We start from the raw sequence: 20,306 nt of genomic DNA, 5'->3' as shown, positions 1-20,306 counted from the left end.
GTAGCATCTCCCAAAAATATTTTGGTATACTCTTGATTATAGTTTTATTAATGGGAAACAGAAGCTTCAATTTTAAATAATAACAACAAAAGTAATAATAAAAGACACCGATTAGGGTTTATTATTTCTAGGCATTGTTCAAAGCACTTTACTTGTGGTGATTAATTTGATTCTTTGACAACCCCATGTGGTAGTTACCATTATTATCCCATTTTACATATGGGAAAACTGAGACATAAAATATTAAGAATTAAACAGTTGGAAAGTGGCAGTATTGGACATTGGAACCCTGGCAGTCTGGACCTTTACTGTGCCTGCTTTTAACTGCTTTGTTACAGTGCTTCTGAATGATCGTTCTTAAGAACAGATTTTATTTTCTTATTTATAATTCTACCAATTTACAGTATTAAAAATAATGGAAAGGGGCTTCCCTGGTGGCGCAGTGGTTGAGAGTCCGCCTGCCGATGCAGGGGACACGGGTTCGTGCCCCGGTCCGGGAGGATCCCACATGCCGCGGAGCGGCTGGGACCGTGAGCCATGGCCGCTGAGCCTGCGCATCCGGAGCCTGTGCTCCGCAACGGGAGAGGCCACAACAGTGAGAGGCCGGCGTACCGCAAAAAAAAAAAAAAAGGAGAAAAATGACTATTACATAAGAAGATTATTATTAGCATATAACTAATTTGAATATTCATTAATTCATTGCATTAAACACAGCATAATGCGTTTGCCTAAAGCTGGGGAAAATAAATTTATTGTGAAAGGACAAATGCCACTATAAATTTTTATTATAAAGATTGCAGATGGATGATGATTCTCTGTCATTCTAATATCTCTTTCTATAATTATAGTGAAATAACTTTTTTCAGTCAAGTGCTTCCACACATTTCCAATATTTTTTATCCATTATTCTCTTTTCATAGATGGTGATGCTTGAAATTCTATAATGACTTTCCAGTTTTTTTAAATTAGACTATGCTGGAATAAAGAATTATATATGATATCCTAATGAAACAATTTCTATTATATTTAAAGTTTAGATTATTCTAATTAGAAAAAATGACAGTAAGATGCAGTTTAAATTTTTTAAAAATTGTACATCATTTAAATGTCTGCTTCCCTATTAGACTATACATTTTATATCCTTTGCACATCAGAAAAAAAATCATATGAAATTTAAAATGAATATTTATAGTACATAAATGATCACAGTTCAGATACTATAAAATACATCTTTAAGTAAAAATACCATGTTAATAATATAATTTTATAAATTTTTTATGAAGATATAATACTTCTAAAAAAGATTTCTTGGCTAACCCTTCCCACTTCAGCCATTTTCTTAATCTCCTTTGCAGGCTTCATCTGTCTCTACCCAAACGTTCAATATATAATGAAATTGCTCAAGACTATCCTACATCCTTTTCTTCCTCAAGCCATATTGTGAAAACCCAAATGACTTCAAAGCCAGCAGGTATTGCAAATGTGTTAAAATGGCAGAAGAGAGGGAAAATTGTTGAACTGGAAAATTCATGCAATATCTAAATACTATTAAATTCAGAAAAATTTAAAACATTTGGCTGGTAAAATTCAAACAATTTAAAAAATTAAATAATTAACCCTCTCTGTTGGCTTGATTCAGCTCATTGAAGGCCTCCTCTACTCCCTCCCTTTAGGAAATCTCATTTATGCCTCTGGCCTCACTTACCATTTGGCTAATGGCACTCAAATTTCTAGACCTTTTTTTGAGCTACGTATTTTTATATCCACTTGCCCATTTGACATTTCCAGTAAGATGTCCTATATTCAACATATCTCAGACCAAACCTCTCTAAATCTAGTTTTCTCCAAATGTTCCTTATCTCCAAAATTGGCTCCCACCCATTCAGCTGAACAAACAAGACATCATTAAAAAGTCTACAAATAACAAATGCTGGAGACGATGTGGAGAAAAGGGAACCCTCCTACACTGATGGTAGGAATGTAAATCGATACAGCCACTATGGAGAACAGTATGGAGGTTCCTCAAAAAACTAAAAATATATAGAGTTTCCATTTGATCCAGCAAGACCACTCCTGGGTGTATATCCAGAAAAACCTATAATCTGAAAAGATATATGCACCCCTATGTTCACTAGCAGCACTATTTCCAATAGCCAAGAAATGGAAACAACCTTAATGTCCATTGACAGATAAACAAAGAAGATGTGGTACATATATACAATGGAATATTACTCAGCCATAAAAAGAAATGAAATAATGCTATTTGCAGCAACATGGATAGACCTAGAGATTATCATACTAAGTGAAGTAAGTCAAAAACTTATATGTGGAATCTAAAATACGACGCAAATGAACTTATCTATGACACAGAAGCAGGCTCACAGACATAGAGAACAGACTTGTGGTTGCCAAGGGGGAGGAGGTGGGGGTGGAATAGATTGGGAGTTTGGGGTTAGTAGATGCAAACTATTATATATAGAATGGATAAACAACCAGTTCCTACTGTATAGCGCAGGAAACTATATTAACTATCCTCTGATAAATAGAAAAGAAAAGAAAAATAATAGAATAGAAAAGAAAAATAAAGACAACTACGGGTTTCCTTGATGACTCCCTCTGCCTTACCTCACTTCCCTCCTTCTACTTTCCCCTGTCTGATGCCTTACCAAGGCCTGTCAGTTACACCTTCTTAACATGTCTTTTCAGCCTTCTCTTCACCTCCACTGCCACCAACTTTGTTTCATTGTCTATAATCTCTTGCTTGGACTTTTGTGACACCCATTTACAATCTTTTCATCTATTCAGCTTTCACCGATCCAGTTCTCTACACTGAAACTAGAGTAATCTTCTTAAAATATAAATCTGATCTTATTACCCCACTGCTCAATACCCTTCTATGACTTCCCACTACTCTTAAAATAAAATTCGAACTCCTTAACATGGCTCCAGCGTTCTGTAAAGCTAGGCTTACCTCATCCTCAAACTTCATCATTCTCCTCTTAGCTCTTTGCACGGTAGCCCATCTGGCCTCCTGTAGCAGCGACTTCACTCCTTCAGTCCCTTCTGCCTCGAAAGTTTCTGCTATACTAACCTTGCCCAGAGCACACTCTTCTTTCAAGCCTCAGTTAAGTGTCATTCCCTAGGAAAACCTTTCCTGAAACTGCCCAGTCTAGAAAAGGATTCCTTTGATATACACTTATGAAGAAATATGTCTTTTCTTATCACAGTTTGTATGTGCTCATCAGTGTGATGATTTGGTGAAAGCATGTCTCTTTCACTTTGCTGGAAGCTCCGGCAGAGCAGAGTTTTTCTGCTTTTGCTCAGAGATTACATGCATCATAAGTATTTTTGAGTGAGCGTATGTTTAAATAAAGTATAATCTAATGCTCAGTACAACCAGTGATTAGAAAGACTTTCAACTTAGAAAGACTGTAGGAACACCTAACAAGCAGCTGAGCTTCTCAGGCCTTTACTGTTAGGGGATGCTGTTATTTTCCACTGCTCTGCTTGAGCCTAAGGCAACTCCGTATATCCTCAGTGGGCAGAGTTTGCAGATAGACCTAACTGGGGTTCTCTGAGAACAGCCAGCGGCAGCGTAGGAAGAGTTGTTCTGTTATTTGCAATAGCACCTTCAGCTGCAGCCCACATATCTTAGAGATGGCATCGTAACCATCCAGTGCTGACCTCCTTACTGTGGTTTCCAACAGTGGTTTGTACTTTAAGTAGCAAATTGAGCTCTGCTGTCTTCCCCTTCCCAAGTTTGTTTGTAGGTTGACATTTGTAAATCCACACCAAGTTCTATTGTTTTTAACGATAATCCTAAAACAGGTGTAGGAAAAATCAACTGCCTTCAGGCAGTGACCCTCCCCCAATGGGAAATAATTCTACAGTATTCCTGTACGTGGATACCTTCTGTTAAAATACATTGGTCGCATATTTCTCAAAGTATGTGTTACAGCTCCACTGAAAAATCATAAAATCTTACAGGTCAAGTGATCATCAATTTCACTTTCATTTCTTTTCCAACTGACAAATGCAGTGTTTTGAACACAGTGGAAATTTCATCAATATAGATAACTAAAACATCAGGAACACTGGACAATTATAACAAGATATGGTAGTCTGTCTGAGAAGGTGGATATTTTGGCATGTAGAAATTTCATTATATTTTGGTGGTGATAAAAATGAATATTAGCAACTCTGAAAACCCTACATGTATTACTTTGTTTTCAGGACTGTATTAAGGCAAATCCCAACCATTATGCAAACTCACCCTTAAATATATGCGTATGCATCGCTAGTGAATAAAGGCATTTATTTTTGTAATATAACCAGCATTATTACAGCTAACAAAATTAACGATAATTCCCTAATGCTAGTTAATACCTAATTTGTGTTGAAATTTTCCTAATTGTCTTAAAGATGTCTTTTTACAGTTGGTTTGAATATGGATCCAAGCAAGATACCACATTGCTTTCCATTTTTATGTCTCTTAAGTGTCCTGTTCTCTAACAATCTCCCCTCCTTTTTTCCTCCATGCCACAGTTTAGTTGAAGAAATTGAGTCTTTTATCTTGTGGAATGTCCTATACTCTGACTTTGGCTGATTGTTTCTTTGGGATATCATTTACCTTGTCTTGCTATGCCCTGTATTTCTTGTAAAATCATACTAATATATAGAGAGATAGATTCAGATTCAGTTATGACAAGACATAGGTTGTGCTCTGTACTTCTAAATGCATCACCTTAGAAGGCTTCACTTTCATTAGTGCTTACAGTTAAGTAGTAAAAGCCTGACTCTTTCACAGCAATTTTTTACCTAGTAATTAAAATCCTTGATTATTGCCCATATACAGTATTTAATTAGTTTGCAAAGTGGTGATGTTCTAATTTTATCATTTTATCTGCATTTACGAGCTGTAACTTCTCCAAAGAACTTACTTTATTTGGCTAGGAGATTTTTAATTTTTCCCTTTTCTTAAAAAGATCAATTTTGAAGCTAATAAGATATATTCTAACAAGTTTTATTATATCTAATCAGTTTTAGAGATATTATTTCTTACAGGTTTTACTGTATCAGGTGTTTCAGTCCATTGCATTTTTTATACTGTCTGATGCTCAATCACATGTATCTTAGACCAGTGGGATCCCATCAAGTTGGCTCCTACAATGTTTAGACATGGTACCCTGGGATCATTTTCTACATTTCCCACCCCAGACCTGGTATCAGCTATTTCTCCCAAAGAGCACTATTTCCTTTTAATGAGAAACAATATTTAGAAACCACAATCTGGGCCTTGAAGGTATCCTTTGCTGGTGAGTTGATACTGCTTTTAGACTTTCTCAATGGACAGAGCTGGACAATGTAAATATATTAAGGGAAAATTTTTGAGTGTATATGAGGTTTTATATTCAAATGTACAATTACAAGGTTTATACGTCTCTGTTTTTTTTTTTAGTATCTAAGTCCTTGAATGCTGGGTGGGTGGGTGGGTAGGTGGGTGGATGAATGGATGGATAGATGAATGACAGATAAATAGATAGGTAGATAGACAGAAATGAAAATGTTTTCCTCTCCCAGGTTAAAAAACAAATTCACTCAGGTTTTCTAGTAGTTTTATAATTTTATTTTTTATTTTGAAATTTCTGATTCATTTGGAATTTATCCTAGTGCACTATATGTGGAATAGATAAAATTTTATTAATTTCCATATTCTTATCCATTTGTCCCAATACCATTCATTAAAAATTGATCTCCCATTGACTTGAGATGACACTTTTATCATTACTAAATTCTATACATATCTGATCTTGTTTTGCATATTCTATTTATTTTCATTGGTCTTTCAGTTTATTAGTAAAATAACACCATGCTGCTTTAATTCTGGAGGCTTTGAAGTGTTGTAATGTTAGGTGTAAAATTCCTTCACTGCATACTTTTTCAGGATTTCCTTTGCTGACTTTGCTTATTTATTTCTTTTATGAACTTTATAATCAACTTGACTTTTTCCAAAGAACAATGTCATGGTATTTGGTGGGGTGTTGATTATATTTACACAATTAACTTAGAATTGACACCTTTATGAAGTTGAATTTTCATACTCAAGAATAAGGTATACATTTCCATTTGATCATGTATCCTTTGCTTCTTTGATGAGTATATTTTTTCTCATATCTTTACTGCACTTTTGAAAGTTTCTACCTAAATACATAATCATCATCATTATTTTATCTTAAATAGAGCCTTTCTTTCCATTATGTCTTGAAAGTGGTTATTGCTATTGTTTGTAAATACTAAGGCTATTGCTTTAGGAACGTTAATTTTATATCCTGGCACGTTACTTAACTCTTTTATGGTTTGTAGTAGATTCTAATTGATTCTTTGGGTTTTGTTTTTTGTAATACAATAACTTCTGCATGTAATCGTCTAGATTCTTATGAGATAAACACACACACCCCAACCGGGTTAGATAATAGCTCCAATTTAATGTGAAATACAACTGAAGATGCTAGGTCACTTGTCTTGTTGAAGACGTCATTGGTAATATTGCTAGAGTATTCCCATTGATTAAGTGTTAACTTTTGAATTGGAGTAATACAGATTTTATTATATTTAGGAAATTTCTTTTAACTATTAATTTAGTAAATTATGTTTTTCTTAGATCTATTAATATGTATTGTATTAAATTTCCAAATTTTGTATCAAACATATAGAACAATAATATTTTGGTCATTGTATAAGAGACTCCTATTTTCCCTTTATCAGTATTCATCAATTTTTTACACTTTTGCCCCTTTGTTTGTCATTCTTCCCCTTTCTCTCCCTCTCCATACATACATATTAATATGTATATATGTGTGTGTATGTGTGCACACACACATGTGGGTGCACATACAGGGCATATGTATATATATTTTTACTGAACCATTTGTAATTAAATTGGAGGTACTATGCCCTTTATTCAGTGTGTACTGATGGCTTGTGTTTTTCCTTAATAGTTACCTTAATATATACACTTAGTCCATTATTTTACCAATCTAACACTTACATAATAATGTAACAATAATGGAATTAGTGAGTAAATTCCTCTTCATTCTTCTCTCCCTTTTCCCCAGAATTGATTAGATATGATAGCCTCTAACATCCTATGAGCCAGCAAACTTGTATATTCCATACACTCTGCTTTTCTTACCCACTGTTTCAGCTGTAATACATTTCTTTTGTCAGAAAACATATTTATACTCTCTTTGTCATATTATCCCTATTGATTGCTGTTAGCTTTACAGTTACATATATTCAATTTATTTTAGTCATAATTTTGCAGTGAAAATGCTAAAACTTCCCCTAAATTCATGGTGGGCTCCTTCTCTAATACATTCTCAGGAATGGATCATGGGATCAATATTCCCTTGTCCTTTTGCAAATTTATAACAGCATGATTTAAAATGAATTTGGCTCCATTTAAGACCTGAGCCCATACTTTTTCCTTGAGTATTTATATCTCCATTGTCTTATGTTATGAAGTGTTGCTGATGATGTCTGTTGCCAATCTCATTATCTTTCCCTTATACATGATTTGGTCTTTTTGCCTATATACTCAAGAATTCTTTCTTTAACTTTAAACCCAATAGCTTTACTAGCAGTTGTCTCAGTAGTGACCATTCACCAATAATTTTCCCAACTGCACGACGTACCCTTGTAAATATGTAGGTTCAAGACTTTTATTGTTCAAGATTATATAAATTATTAGTATTTGTGATATTTTTTCCTTCTTAGAATCACCTATTATATCTATATGACATCTTCTTTTCTTGTATTCTTTATCTAACCATACATACATACATACATATAATTTCTGTTTGTTATTTTTCCTCCTTTTTATCTTTTGTTTTCCTTACTTCCATGGTATTCATTCAAGTTTATTCTAGTTGAGCATTCCTTACTGAAAAAAATACTTCTTTCTTTTTTGTTCTAATTTTGTACTTAGCTCTGAAAACTCTATTTTCAAATCCTCCTCTTGTTTTATAATCTCATTTTTGAGATTTTTGAATTTGTACTTTCAGTTAAGCACATTAGAGTTTTCTTAATTTACATGATTTACTTCTGATTTGTAGTCAGACTTTTTAGTGGACCTTCCTTCATGTTTGTGTATTTATAGTAAGTTCATTTTCTTTCCTTTTTTTCTTTCAACATCTTTGTATAAGTTTGATCATAATCCATTTCTGTTATTCATGTTAATTGACATGGGTTTTCTTGTACTTTAGAGGGATGTTTCTGTGATGGTGTGTGGGTCAGGGTAGCTTTATTTCTTGATAGCCCTCTTCCATCATAAAGCATTAAAAATATGTCTTCTTTGTGTGGCCATGTCCACAGTTCTAAGAACTACCTCCTTAGGACCTTTTCCCATCTACTACTCAGAATCTGAAACTTCTTGCTCCTTTATGCCTAAGATTTTTGCCTCACTCAATTTTCCATCTAGTCACAGAAATTTTTTTAACCCCCTTGGGTCTCTGTTCTTCCATAAGAGAGTTTTTGTTCAATAATTCCAAACTCCTTCATGGGCGAACTTAACTAGCACCTTCTGATATTTTCCTTGTTTTGGAACTCACTCTCAAATTGGAGCCAGTGTATCCTTATCCAACTTTCATGAATATTCTTAGCTCTGAATGGCTAAGGATTCCAGAAAAAGAGAGTTCTTTCTTTTTGCACGTGAATCTTTTGGCTTACTTATTGTTTCTGAGCTCTTAGTACCACAGGAGCTCCCTTTCTCTGTACTTTCTTTGTCCTGTACAGATCATGCTACAGGTGATGGTTTGACACCACCAATTTTTATTCTCAAAAGTTGGTAGGGATATTTTGTCACTAGATTTTTTCCAGATGTTTATGGATTGTTTTTTCTTTTCACTACTCTGATTATTTGTTTTATGAAAAGATTGAGGAGATTTGAAGACTACACTAATAAATCTCCTTTTTACACACTGTCTGCACTCTCAATTCTCTATCCTCTCCATTTTTACAACTTTCTGCAAATACTAATACTGTACTAAAATAATATTCATCTTGGCTTTTAAAAGAAGTGAAGTATATCTTCATTGTCATTATATAGAACAACTTTTCAGTATAAATTTTAAACCAAAAAGCAATATTCTCATGAGATCCGTGCTGTTTTTTGACAGCATAAATATTTTATAAAGTTCTTGTCAGTCAAACTTGTGAATACAGTAGGTGTAAATATTTAAATGACCCTGTGGAGATAAAGGTCAAGTGCGGTCAACATATTAGCATTAGTTTCCTTTTTGAAGTTGAAAACATTGTTTCTGATTAAAAAAAACTCAGTGGACCCTATTCTAAGGCTGAAGTTCAGCAGTGTGGGTTACTAGTGATCTCTGGAAAAGAATTCTTAGCAAATTACTATCATACAGTGTGGCAAACACACCCTAAGTGGACTCTCAATGAATCACATCCTTCTGCCAAAGGGCATTCCCTTGATTAGGTTATATTATATTGCAAAGGTGTTGGAAAGTTTCTCCTATGGTTATGTTTGTGTTGTATAAGATTCTGTATTAGCAGAATTTGGCCAGAGATTCTTCTGATGGCCTTGATGAAATAAACAGTTAAGTTGTGAACTGCCTATGGAGAGGGCCCCACAGCAGGGACCTGTGGGCAGCATTTAGGGCATGAAGGTGTCTTCCAACAGCCACAAGGAAATGCATTCTTCTAACAGCTGGTGCTTGGATGCAGATTCTTATCTAGTTGATCTTTCAGTTGAGAACCTGTGAAAGCCTGAGCAGTGGACCTACCTAAGCTGTCATGCCTTGACTCCTGACCTACAGAAGCTGTGAGATAAAAGATGTGTGTTGTTTTAAAGTGCTAAGTTTTTGGTAATTTGTTGTCCATCAGTAGAAAACAAATACACAGAGCATTACGAAGAGAAAAAGTGAAGGGAGGAGAGAAGGGAAAAGAGAGAGGAGAAAGGAAATATACACTGACATGGATGTTTTGACTATGTGATCTCACTAAGGGTTAGAACCTCTCAAATCCAGTGGCTTTTCTTCAAATACATTAGAAAATGATAGTGAACTTTCAGAATTACATTAATTACTAGGCAGATATGTTTTTTTCTTAGTGGTTGGCATATCTTGTGTGTACTATCTCTTTGCTTGCAGATTATTTTTTAGCAAGTTTTAGGGCCTAAAAATTGTGTGTGTGTGTGTGTGTGTGTGTGTGTGTGTGTGTGTGTAGATAAGAGCATGGATTTATATCTCTATAATATATATAATACCTCTCTAATACATCTTGTGCATAACCAAATATGCACATACACATACATATACATACACCTTTATACATATGCACACATAATTTAATCTGAAGTTACTTGACATTCAATTCCCTTATGACTTCTAATGAAAATTTCTTCTCTACAAGGTTTATTAATTATTTTAGGCAAAAACAACTGAGAAGAAAATACAAATTCAAAATAAAGACTGGTAGGTAAAAAATGTATAGTGAAATACATGCAACTGTATTGTACTGACGCTTTTAATATAGTTTTATTTCTGCCTTTTTTATGCCCCTTGATTATATGGTTTCAAAGTTTATTCAGTACATCTTTAATAATAAAATACTTCTTTTGTTATTTTAAACAAAATTATTTAGTAAACCTGGCAGAAAGAAAAGCATGATAAATATAAACTTCAACATATCATGGTAAATAATATTTTAAAACAGAATTCTTTATTTGGAAAATATGTTTATTATAATATGGGTTCCTGGAGTTCTTATGATAAGTCTTGGTGCTGAACTACAGTAAGGTAAGATTCAGTCCCTACTGAGCCCCACAAATATTTAAAGACTTTTTCCAAAATAACAGGCTAGGTAATTATAGCACGTAGAATTGGAAGATACCTTAGAAGTTTCTATTCTAATCACATTTCATAGAGGAGGAAGTGTCAGGTTAAGTCACTCATCCAAGGTACCACAGTGGCCAAGTAGCCAAAGTAGGATTTGAAACTGTGTCCTGATTTATTTGTACTTCACTGTTCTTAGCATTATTCTGAAACTTTTCTAGTTAGACTAGTAGATCTCAAAATAAAAATTTGTAGTGGCAAATATTTATTGAGTGCCTTTTATGTTCTGAGTCATAACCCAGTGGAGTCAACCCTAATATTATCTGTGTTTCATAGATGAGGAAACTGAGGCTGCTTGAATCTATGTCTGACTATCATGGTGAGTAAATGGGAAAGCAAGGATTCAAACTCTCTTTATCTGGCTCTGGAATCTGGAGTACTCACCATGGTTCTAGCAGTCAGTCCTCTGTCCCTCATTTCACTCCGACTAAGTCAGGGACGCACCCTAATTATTCTCATGAACTTTATGACTTTAGTAAATAAAAGGAAATTTACTCTCCTAAATAAAAAGAACTGCTGATCTAATCCAAACAAGCCATTTTTAAATGAGGAAACCAACAAGAGTTAGTGATATTTCCAAAGTCATGTGGTTAGGTCTGAGGATAAGTCAAGGTCTAGGACAACTAAAGTCTGCTCTTCATAGTTAAAGAAAAAATGCAAAGTGGAATGGACACCCAGTGATTGATTAAACAGGGCAAAGCCAGAATAAGCAAATAGTGGAGAAAGAGGCTATAGCAGTAATGTCCTCTATTGAGTTGGCTAAAAAGTTCGTTCGGGTTTTTCCATACGACATTATGGAAAAATTCGAACGAACTTTTTGACCAACTCAATACAAAGGAGACTTCAAAGTAACAGCTGAATAAGCAAGTGCACAAATTGCTCTGACATATTCTTCCTTTTATCTCATACTCTTCTTTTTGTTTCTTGCATCTTCTTTTGTTTTCTCAGCCTTTCCTGTCTTTCAGTTCCCTCTCAATGCTCTGATGCATGCCCAAGTGGGGCAGGATTTGGTAAACATTGTTAAGGATGGAGAATTCCAGGCTGTTTTTTGTCTTGTCACATCCTGAGTCTGACTGAGTCAAAAATAAAAATATTCTGTTCTTAATTTCTGCCACCTTCTTGCTGCAGTTTTCACAAAGGCCTGGCTGAGGCAGTTGCAGCTCAGAGGTGAGAAAGATCCACTGGGCTTGTCATGCCCCTCGGAGATCAGCACTGTGAGGGATTCTAGAGCGAGGAAGCATAATGCATGCCAGGCTTATGGCTACCTTAGGATACCTTCCCAGGTGAGGTGAGATGGCTGAAAAAGAGGTTTGGAAACTAGCATTGGTAAAAGTCCACAGAGGTCTGGGTGAGGAGGAACAGGTGAATGTCCTGGCTTGCAGGCAAAGCAGGGTTTTGGTAAAGCTTGGAAATAGGCAACGGTTCATTGTCCAGGAACACACTGGCTATCAGCACCAAGCAAATCCAGTGAGAACCATGCAGGCCACAGGAAAAAGAAAAGCACAGTGAGACTTCTGTCTAGAAAGTGCTGTGATGGGAGGCAGGACATCAAGCAGGACACTCCTGGATGGATCACTCAAAGCAGAAACCAATGAACAGGAACTGGGTTACTAGGCAAGAACTGCTTAACAAGGAAAAGGCAAGAGCTGGTTATAAAAACATGTTATATAAAAGAAAGAACGAATTATAAAAAACAAATAATGCTAGTCTAGAGAAATATCGAGAACTACAAGACTGACATTATCAAACTACTGAATTCCTGGATAAGATTCTTTAAAGATCTCCCTACATTTGATTCCAGAATCTGTGGCAGGGCGAGCATGTAGGTCACAGAGCTTAATTAGCATTTGATTTGGGCATCTGAGGAATGCAGGACAGAGAAACGCTTCAGCTTCCGTAAGGCTTCCATTGAATTGTTGCCACTTGTTCTAGCCAGGTGATTTCTGTTATTTCTAACTGCACCTAAGGAAATTTTCAAATGATAAATTGGGCCTGAAATTCTAATTTTGGGTTTAGTCTCATGAGGGGAAAATTTTTTAACTTTGAACTTCAAATCTTAAACATAGATTAATTTATGTCATGAGGCCAAATCATCATTTGTTTCTTTGAATATGCTATTTTATATATTAAAATTTAAATATTTTATCAAAGCTTTTATTAACAAGATATATCTCACAACATAAAACTAGCCCTTAATCTAATATAAAAATAAAGGTATAATAATAAATATTCTTCATTACATATTTTATATTATATATTAATAGAATAAATTTTCCTTATTAATATATGTATTCTTTTGAGTCTAATTTTTTTCTCTCAGCATCATTTGAAATTCACCTATAATATTGAAACATGGTTATAGTTTATTTATTCTCATTGTTGTGTAGTGTTTCATTTGCCAAATATGCCAGAATTCATTTATATTGATGAGCATTTGGGTAGTTTCTGACTTAGGGCTATTGTGAATAGTGCTGCTATGAACACTTCAGTGCATGTTTTTTTAGAAAATATGTAAATGTATTTCTGTCAAGTGGAGTGGAATTCTGGGCCATAGGTTACGCTCATGTCAGTTTTAGGGGAAGCTGACAAATAAGCAGTGCTTGAGAGTCTGAGATTTTCTGTGTCCTTGTCAACACTTATTTTCTGTTTTTATTATTTTAGCCATTCTGGAGCCTGTGTACTGATGTTGTTTTGGGTTTTAGCTTTTATTTCTTTGATGACTGGTGAGCTGAGCAGCTTTTTCTATGTTTATTAAATAGTTGAATATAATCTTTTAATTTGCTTCAGATTTTTTACATTTTTATGTTTGGTTGCCTTTTTTGTTTGTTTTTCGATTTTGAGTTCTTTATGTAATTTTATATGAGTCTTTTGTTGAATATACATGGCATAAATGTCTTCTCCCACTCTCTGTGGTTGCCTTTTCATCCTTAGTGGTCTTTTTTGATAAGCAAGAGTAATTAATTTTAACATAGTTAAGTTTATCAATTTTTTTGTCATTGTTGGTGTGTTTATATCCTATTTAAGAAATCTTTGTTTACTGTAAGTTTCAAAAGATGTTCCCTGTTTTTCTCTAAATGTTTCATTGATTTACTTCCCAAATTTACATCTGAAAACCATTTTGTATTTACTTTTTGTGAATGGTATGAGGTAGAAAGTCAAGATATTTCCACACCCCTCATATGGATATTAATTGCCCCAGAACTATTTATTAAATACACCATCTTTGCCCCACTGTATTGCAGTGATGTATTTTGACATGACATTTCTAGAGGAACTTTTAAAAGAAAGACATGTTCTAGGCACATGCCATTACCTTTCCCATTGTTACTTAAACTTTTTTTTGACTTATCCTAAATTGTAGATTGCAACAAAAAAAACCTTAGCTAGTAATGTGTCAAAATTTTAAGGCCATGGTGTCAAAGCGTTGCTGGATTGCTTATCTTTTAGAAGCCAAACATCCTGTCTTTCTCAGACACGGTCTGTTTCCTTATCACTATTCTTCCAGTCAATTATCTAATTTCATTTAATTTGCCTTTCTAACTCACAGAATAGCTACTTCCTTTATCTGAAGGAGAAAAAAAATTAAGAAATATATAAATATTCATATTAAGCCTTTGAAGACATTAAAAAAAAGAAAAGCTTGCTTTTTTTGTACTCCTTTCCTCAATTTTCTTTGTTGGGTACTACAATCTCTCCCTCTCTCTTTCTCTCTCTCTCTATATATACACACATATATATAAATATTTATTTATTTATATATACTTATATGTATATATACACACACACACTCACATATATATGTATATGTGTATATATGTATATATAAATATATATTTGCAAAAGATGCTCTTGTTTTAATCACAGTCTTGGACAAAATTGGACTGGTGGCTTTAGGCCACTAACTATTTCAAACACAACATTTCTTTCATAAAAGACTGCATCCTTGTAATGGACAAAATACTTTTTAAAAAGTCACAATGTCTTAAATATAAAATATTGTGTTCCTGTGTCTGACTGAAAGATTTTACTTAAATATACTCAACAAATGTATATTGACTGAAATTTACTCTATACTCTAAAGATTGTGACAGTCCATCTCTGTATGTATATTTATAAACATACATACATATATATTCACATATAAGCACATATAAAAGACTTTTATTCAAGGAAAATATAATCAAAATATATTTCTGTGCATACATTTATATGCAATTTTACACACATGCATATTATTTTCTAAGTATTGATATGTCCTTAGAGTCTTTTTTTAATGTTTTAAACTCTAAATTCCTAAGGGAGCCTGGCTTTAAAATAGTTCTCTTTGCACATTTATCACAACACCAATATATGTAATAAATGATTTTTATGTCAGTTCTTGAGGTTAAACCTCAAGGTTAGATCCATAACTGAGTCAACAAAACATTTTTACTTTCATGTTAGATTGTTATAGTTTAATTTTATCTCCAGGAAAATAGTATATACAAAACTAATTTTAATCTTAAGTCTTATTCCACTGTATGACCTAAAATTTAAATTCATAAGCTGTAATGTCAACACTAAGAAAACACATTTGGCATAGAGTGATTTTAATAGCAGCCTAGATTTGATAACATTAGACCATGAGGAAGTTAAATTACCCAGAGCAGAAAACGATGCATCGCTTGTTAGATCAAACCTCTTCTCCAGCTGAAAATTCACGAAGGGAAAATGAAGTGTATGAAGAAGACTGATTCTCAGCAACATTGACGGTAGACCTGTCAGAGTGGAAATAAAGACTTAACGATTCTGAAGACACAAAGGCAATAGCTTTAGCTGTTTAAACCTAGCCAGAAGACACAGGATGAGAACAAAAGGTGATTTCATCCCAGGGGATTAGAACCATTTCGTCTGTGGATAGTAGAGATCCAGGGACTGTAAGTCAGCAGAGCAGTATATATGGTCTGTTGCAATGGTCAGTAAGTAATATTTTATAGAGTTAAACTCACAAATGCTAAGATTGATCAGGTGTGTGAAACACATGGACATTACTCCTGGAATTATTAGCAGTCACCTGCAATTTAAAATGGAGTTTCACAGGAGACCATAAAATAGACGTAAATGCTATGAGCACTTACATGATAAAGTTTTCATTGCTAACATGACAATTAAATCAGACAATGAACAAAAGCCTTGGCGGTGCTAGTTATCTGGCTAATAAATTCTAGTCAGTCTCAAGGAACAACCTTAGCCTTAAGGTTCTACTGTCTCCTAGGGTCTCTTAGGCATATTGGTTTGTATTGAGAGGGAAGCAGGAAAACTGCAGCTTTCCCAGAGGTTTTAGCTCATGGCATGGGAAAACATAACCTCCCTGTTAGGTGATGGATTTTTGTGCCTCTCTCCCTGATCTAGGGATTAAGATCTATCCTGGGTGTGGTTGACCCCATATTTATTGGAAAATCTAACCAGGACATCAAAGGGGCTTTGCCCATGAGTATTGTGGCTTTAAAAACAAAAAGACATGGAAAATTTTTTTTTCTAGCACAGAATTCCAAATTTTTATTTGCTAATATAGGCTTCCAAGTCTTATGGCTTTCTATTTACAATTAAAATGATTATGAAACATACTGTTAAGGCATCAATAGAAGTGAGGTCAATCAGATACAGAAAGTCATACGTCTTTCAGAGGAACAATACGGGGAGGGAATATGCTACTGTTCTGACTGTAATGTTATTTTGAATAATTTTTTATTTTTAATTTATAAAATAACCACATGTTAAAAATGATCTATAAGGCATGATACAGAGATGATGCAGAGTATACTTTGAGACAAGGCGTAGAACGGCACTGATGCTTTCCTGTTTATTCTTCACAGGATTTTACATAATTCATTGACTTTAAGTGAATTGTAACCTACCTCCATCTTTGTGATTTCTTGAGATAGGGAAAGCATCCTATCTAGAGCACCCAGGGAAAACTCCCATGAATTTTAGCTTAGCTCAGACACTCAAATTGAAGTTTGGGTATTTTCTCATCTCTTCAGGGAAACAAAGTGTCATAGTCACATGAAACACAGAATGGGCGGTAAAATGAACCATTTAGGTGAATCCTAACAGTTTTTTGCAAAGTAAGCCATCTTTACAGAGTACCTGAGTTGTCTGTAAGTTTTCATTTTGTAGAAAATTTCATGGTTACAGAGAAATTTCTGGAATAGTTAACTTGAACAAATGCTTTCTAGCAGCAAACAAATTCATTTGACCAAAATAAGTGCTGCTAGAGATAAGCCACACCATCTTGTTTCCAGTTCTCATTGGAGAACTGAGTGGATAATCCATAGGCCCACCTAGAAACTCAGCTTTAGCTGAGGGACTCCAACATACCCACTGATACACCAGGTAATAGAACCAAGACAATGGAGTATGGGCAGTAAGTTTTTTGCTAGAAAAATCTAAACTTAAGTGGACAACTGATGCAAGAGGACTGAGAGGGGACAGAAAGGACCATGAGTTTAAAAAGACAATACAGAGAAGAATATAATAAAAATTTATTTTTTCTGGTTTTATTGAGGTATAATGACATAATGTATTAGTTTAAGTTGTACAACATAATTATTTGATATACATATATATTGCTAAATGATTACCACATAAGTTTAATTAATGTCTATCACCTCACGCACCTTGCAAGTTTTTCTTGTAATGAGAACTTTTAAGATCTAAACTTAGAAAACTTCAAATATACAATACAATATTGCTAACTATAGTCACCATGCTATATATTACATCCCCAGAGCTTATTTATCCTATAACTGGATTTTGTACTTTTTGAGCACCTTCACACATTTCTCCCACCTACCCCCTGCCTCTGGCAACCATCAGCTTGTTCACTTTTTCTGTGAGTTTAATTTTTCAGATTCCACATATAAGTGAGATCATACGATATTTGTTTATCTCTAACTTATTTCATTTAACATAATGCCCTCAAGGTCCATCCATATTGTTGCAAATGGCAGAACTCCTTCCTTATTATGGCTGAATAATATTCCATTATATACATATATACATATATATATATATATATATATATATATATATATATATATACCATAATTTTTTAACCTATTCACGTATCAATAGATAGTTGTTTCAATGCTGTGACTACAGTAAATAATACTGCAATGAACATGGGGGAGCAGAAAACTCTTTGAGATAGTGATTTTATTTCCTTTGGCTATATACCCAGAAGTGGGTTTGCTAGATCATGTGGTATTTTTAACTTTTTGAGTAACCTCTATACTGTTTTTCCTACTGGCTGCATCATGTTACATCCCAATCAACAGTGCACAAGGGTTTCCACTTCTCCACATCCTAACCAGCACTTGCTATCTCTTGTCTTTTTGATGATAGCTATTCCTACAAGTATAAGGTAATATCTTTTTATGGTTTTGATTTGCATTCTGGGATGATTAGTGATATTGAGCTCTTTTCATGTACCTGTTGGCCATTTGCATGTCTTATTTGGAAAAATGTTTATTCAAATCCTCTGCCCATGTTTTAAATCAGATTGCTTGCGGGTTTTTGCTACTGAGTTGTCTGAGTTTCTTATATACTAACCCCTTGCCAGATATATAATTTGCAGATATTTCTCCCATTTCATATGTTGCCTTTGCATTTTGTTGATGGTTTCCTTTGTTGTGCAGAAGTTTTTTATTTGATGTCATCCCATATGTTTATTTTTTTATTTTATTATCTCTGTTTTTGGTGTCTAAGCCTAAAAAGTCATTGCTAGGACTGATAACAAGAATTTACCTCTGTTTTCTTCTAGTATTTTTATGGCTTCAGTTCTTATATTCAAGTCTTTAATCCATTTTAAGTTGATTTTGTGTATGATGTAAGATAAGGATCCAATAACATTCCTTTGCATGTGGCTGTCCAGTTTTCCCAACACCATTTATTGAAGAGATTATTCTTTCCCAATTGTATATTCTTGGCTACTTTGTTGAAAATTAATCGACCGTATATATATATGGATTTTTTGGGGGGCTTTTCCCATTGATCTCTGTGTCTGTTTTTTTTTAACTCAAGTATAGTTTTTTACAATATTATATTAGTTTTAGGTGTACAACATAGTGATATATTTTTATAGATTATACTTCATATAAAGTTATAAAATATTACCTATATTCCCAGCACTGTATATTACATCATTGTATCTTATTTTAGACCTAGTAATTTGTACCTCTTAATCCCCTTCCCCTATCTAGCTCCTTCCCCCACCCCTCTTTCCTGTGGTAAACACTAGTTTGTTCTCTGTATCTGTGAGTCTGTTTCTGTTTTGTTATATTTGTTCATTTGTTTTATTTTTTGATTCCACATGTAAGTGAAAACATACAGTATTTGTCTTTCTCTGTATGACAGTTCACTAAGCATAATATCCTCTAGGTCCAGATATGTTGTTGCAAATGGCAAAATTTTATTATTTTTTATGGCTGAATAATATTCCATTGTATGTATGTGTATGTTTGTGTTTATATATATAATCTTCTTTATCTGTTCATCTGTTGATACAAACTTAGGTTGCGTCCATACATTGGCTATTGTAAATAATGCTGCCATAAACATTGCTGTGTGTATATCTTTTCAAATTAGTGTTTTTGTTTCTTCAAAAACGGTGGTTAGAGGTCATGAAGTAGGTGTTAATGCCTTAACCACATGAATATTGTCAGGCCTGAGAGGCTCTGCCATTCATGTCAGGGGCAGTGCTAATCTTCTCTCCTTTTATACAACACTCTATGTGTCTGTTTTTATGCCCATATCATACTGTTTTGATTACTATATAACTTTTATATACTTTTATAACATAATTTGAAATCAGGAAGTGTGATGCCTCCTGCTTTGTTCTTTTTCAAGATTTCTGTAGCTATTTCGTGTGTTTTGTGGTTCCATAAGCTTTAAGATTTTTTTTTTCAATTTCTGTGAAAACTCCCTTTGGAATTTTGTTAGGGATTGCATTGAATCTGTAGATTGCTTTGAGTAATATGGGCATTTTGATAATGTTATGAACATGGGATATCTTCCCATTTATTTGTGGCTTCCTCAGTTTCTTTTATTAATGATTTACAGTTTTAAATAAACAGATTTTTCACCTCCTTGGTTAAATTTATTTCTAGACATTTTATTATTTTTGATGCAATTGTAAATGGGATAATTTTCTTAATTTCTCTTTCTGATAGTTGTTAGAGTATAGAAACACAACTGAGTTTTGTATATTGATTTTGTATCCTGCAACTTTACTGAAATCATTTATTAGTTCCAGTAGTTTTTAGTGGAGTCTTTGTGGTTTTCTGTATATAATATCATGTTATCTGCAAATAGAGACAGTTTTACTTCTTCCTCTCCAGTTGGATGCCTTTTATT

The 20,306-nt window shown here is 34.0% G+C and overlaps 1 non-coding gene across 1 annotated transcript; it reads right to left on the bottom strand.

The window, feature by feature from the left end:
• Positions 1-19,552: 19,552 nt before the first annotated feature.
• On the bottom strand, positions 19,553-19,678 carry LOC117313085 (U6atac minor spliceosomal RNA). Its single transcript, XR_004527548.1, has one exon. It is a non-coding gene; the product is annotated as a U6atac minor spliceosomal RNA (small nuclear RNA).
• Between the last annotated feature and the right edge of the window lie 628 nt (positions 19,679-20,306).

This window comes from Tursiops truncatus, chromosome 7 (assembly GCF_011762595.2).
Source record: "Tursiops truncatus isolate mTurTru1 chromosome 7, mTurTru1.mat.Y, whole genome shotgun sequence".
Classification (NCBI taxonomy): Eukaryota; Metazoa; Chordata; class Mammalia; order Artiodactyla; family Delphinidae; genus Tursiops; species Tursiops truncatus.
The sequence above is the reverse complement of the archived record's forward strand: the minus strand, read 5'-3'. Positions and strand labels throughout refer to the sequence as shown.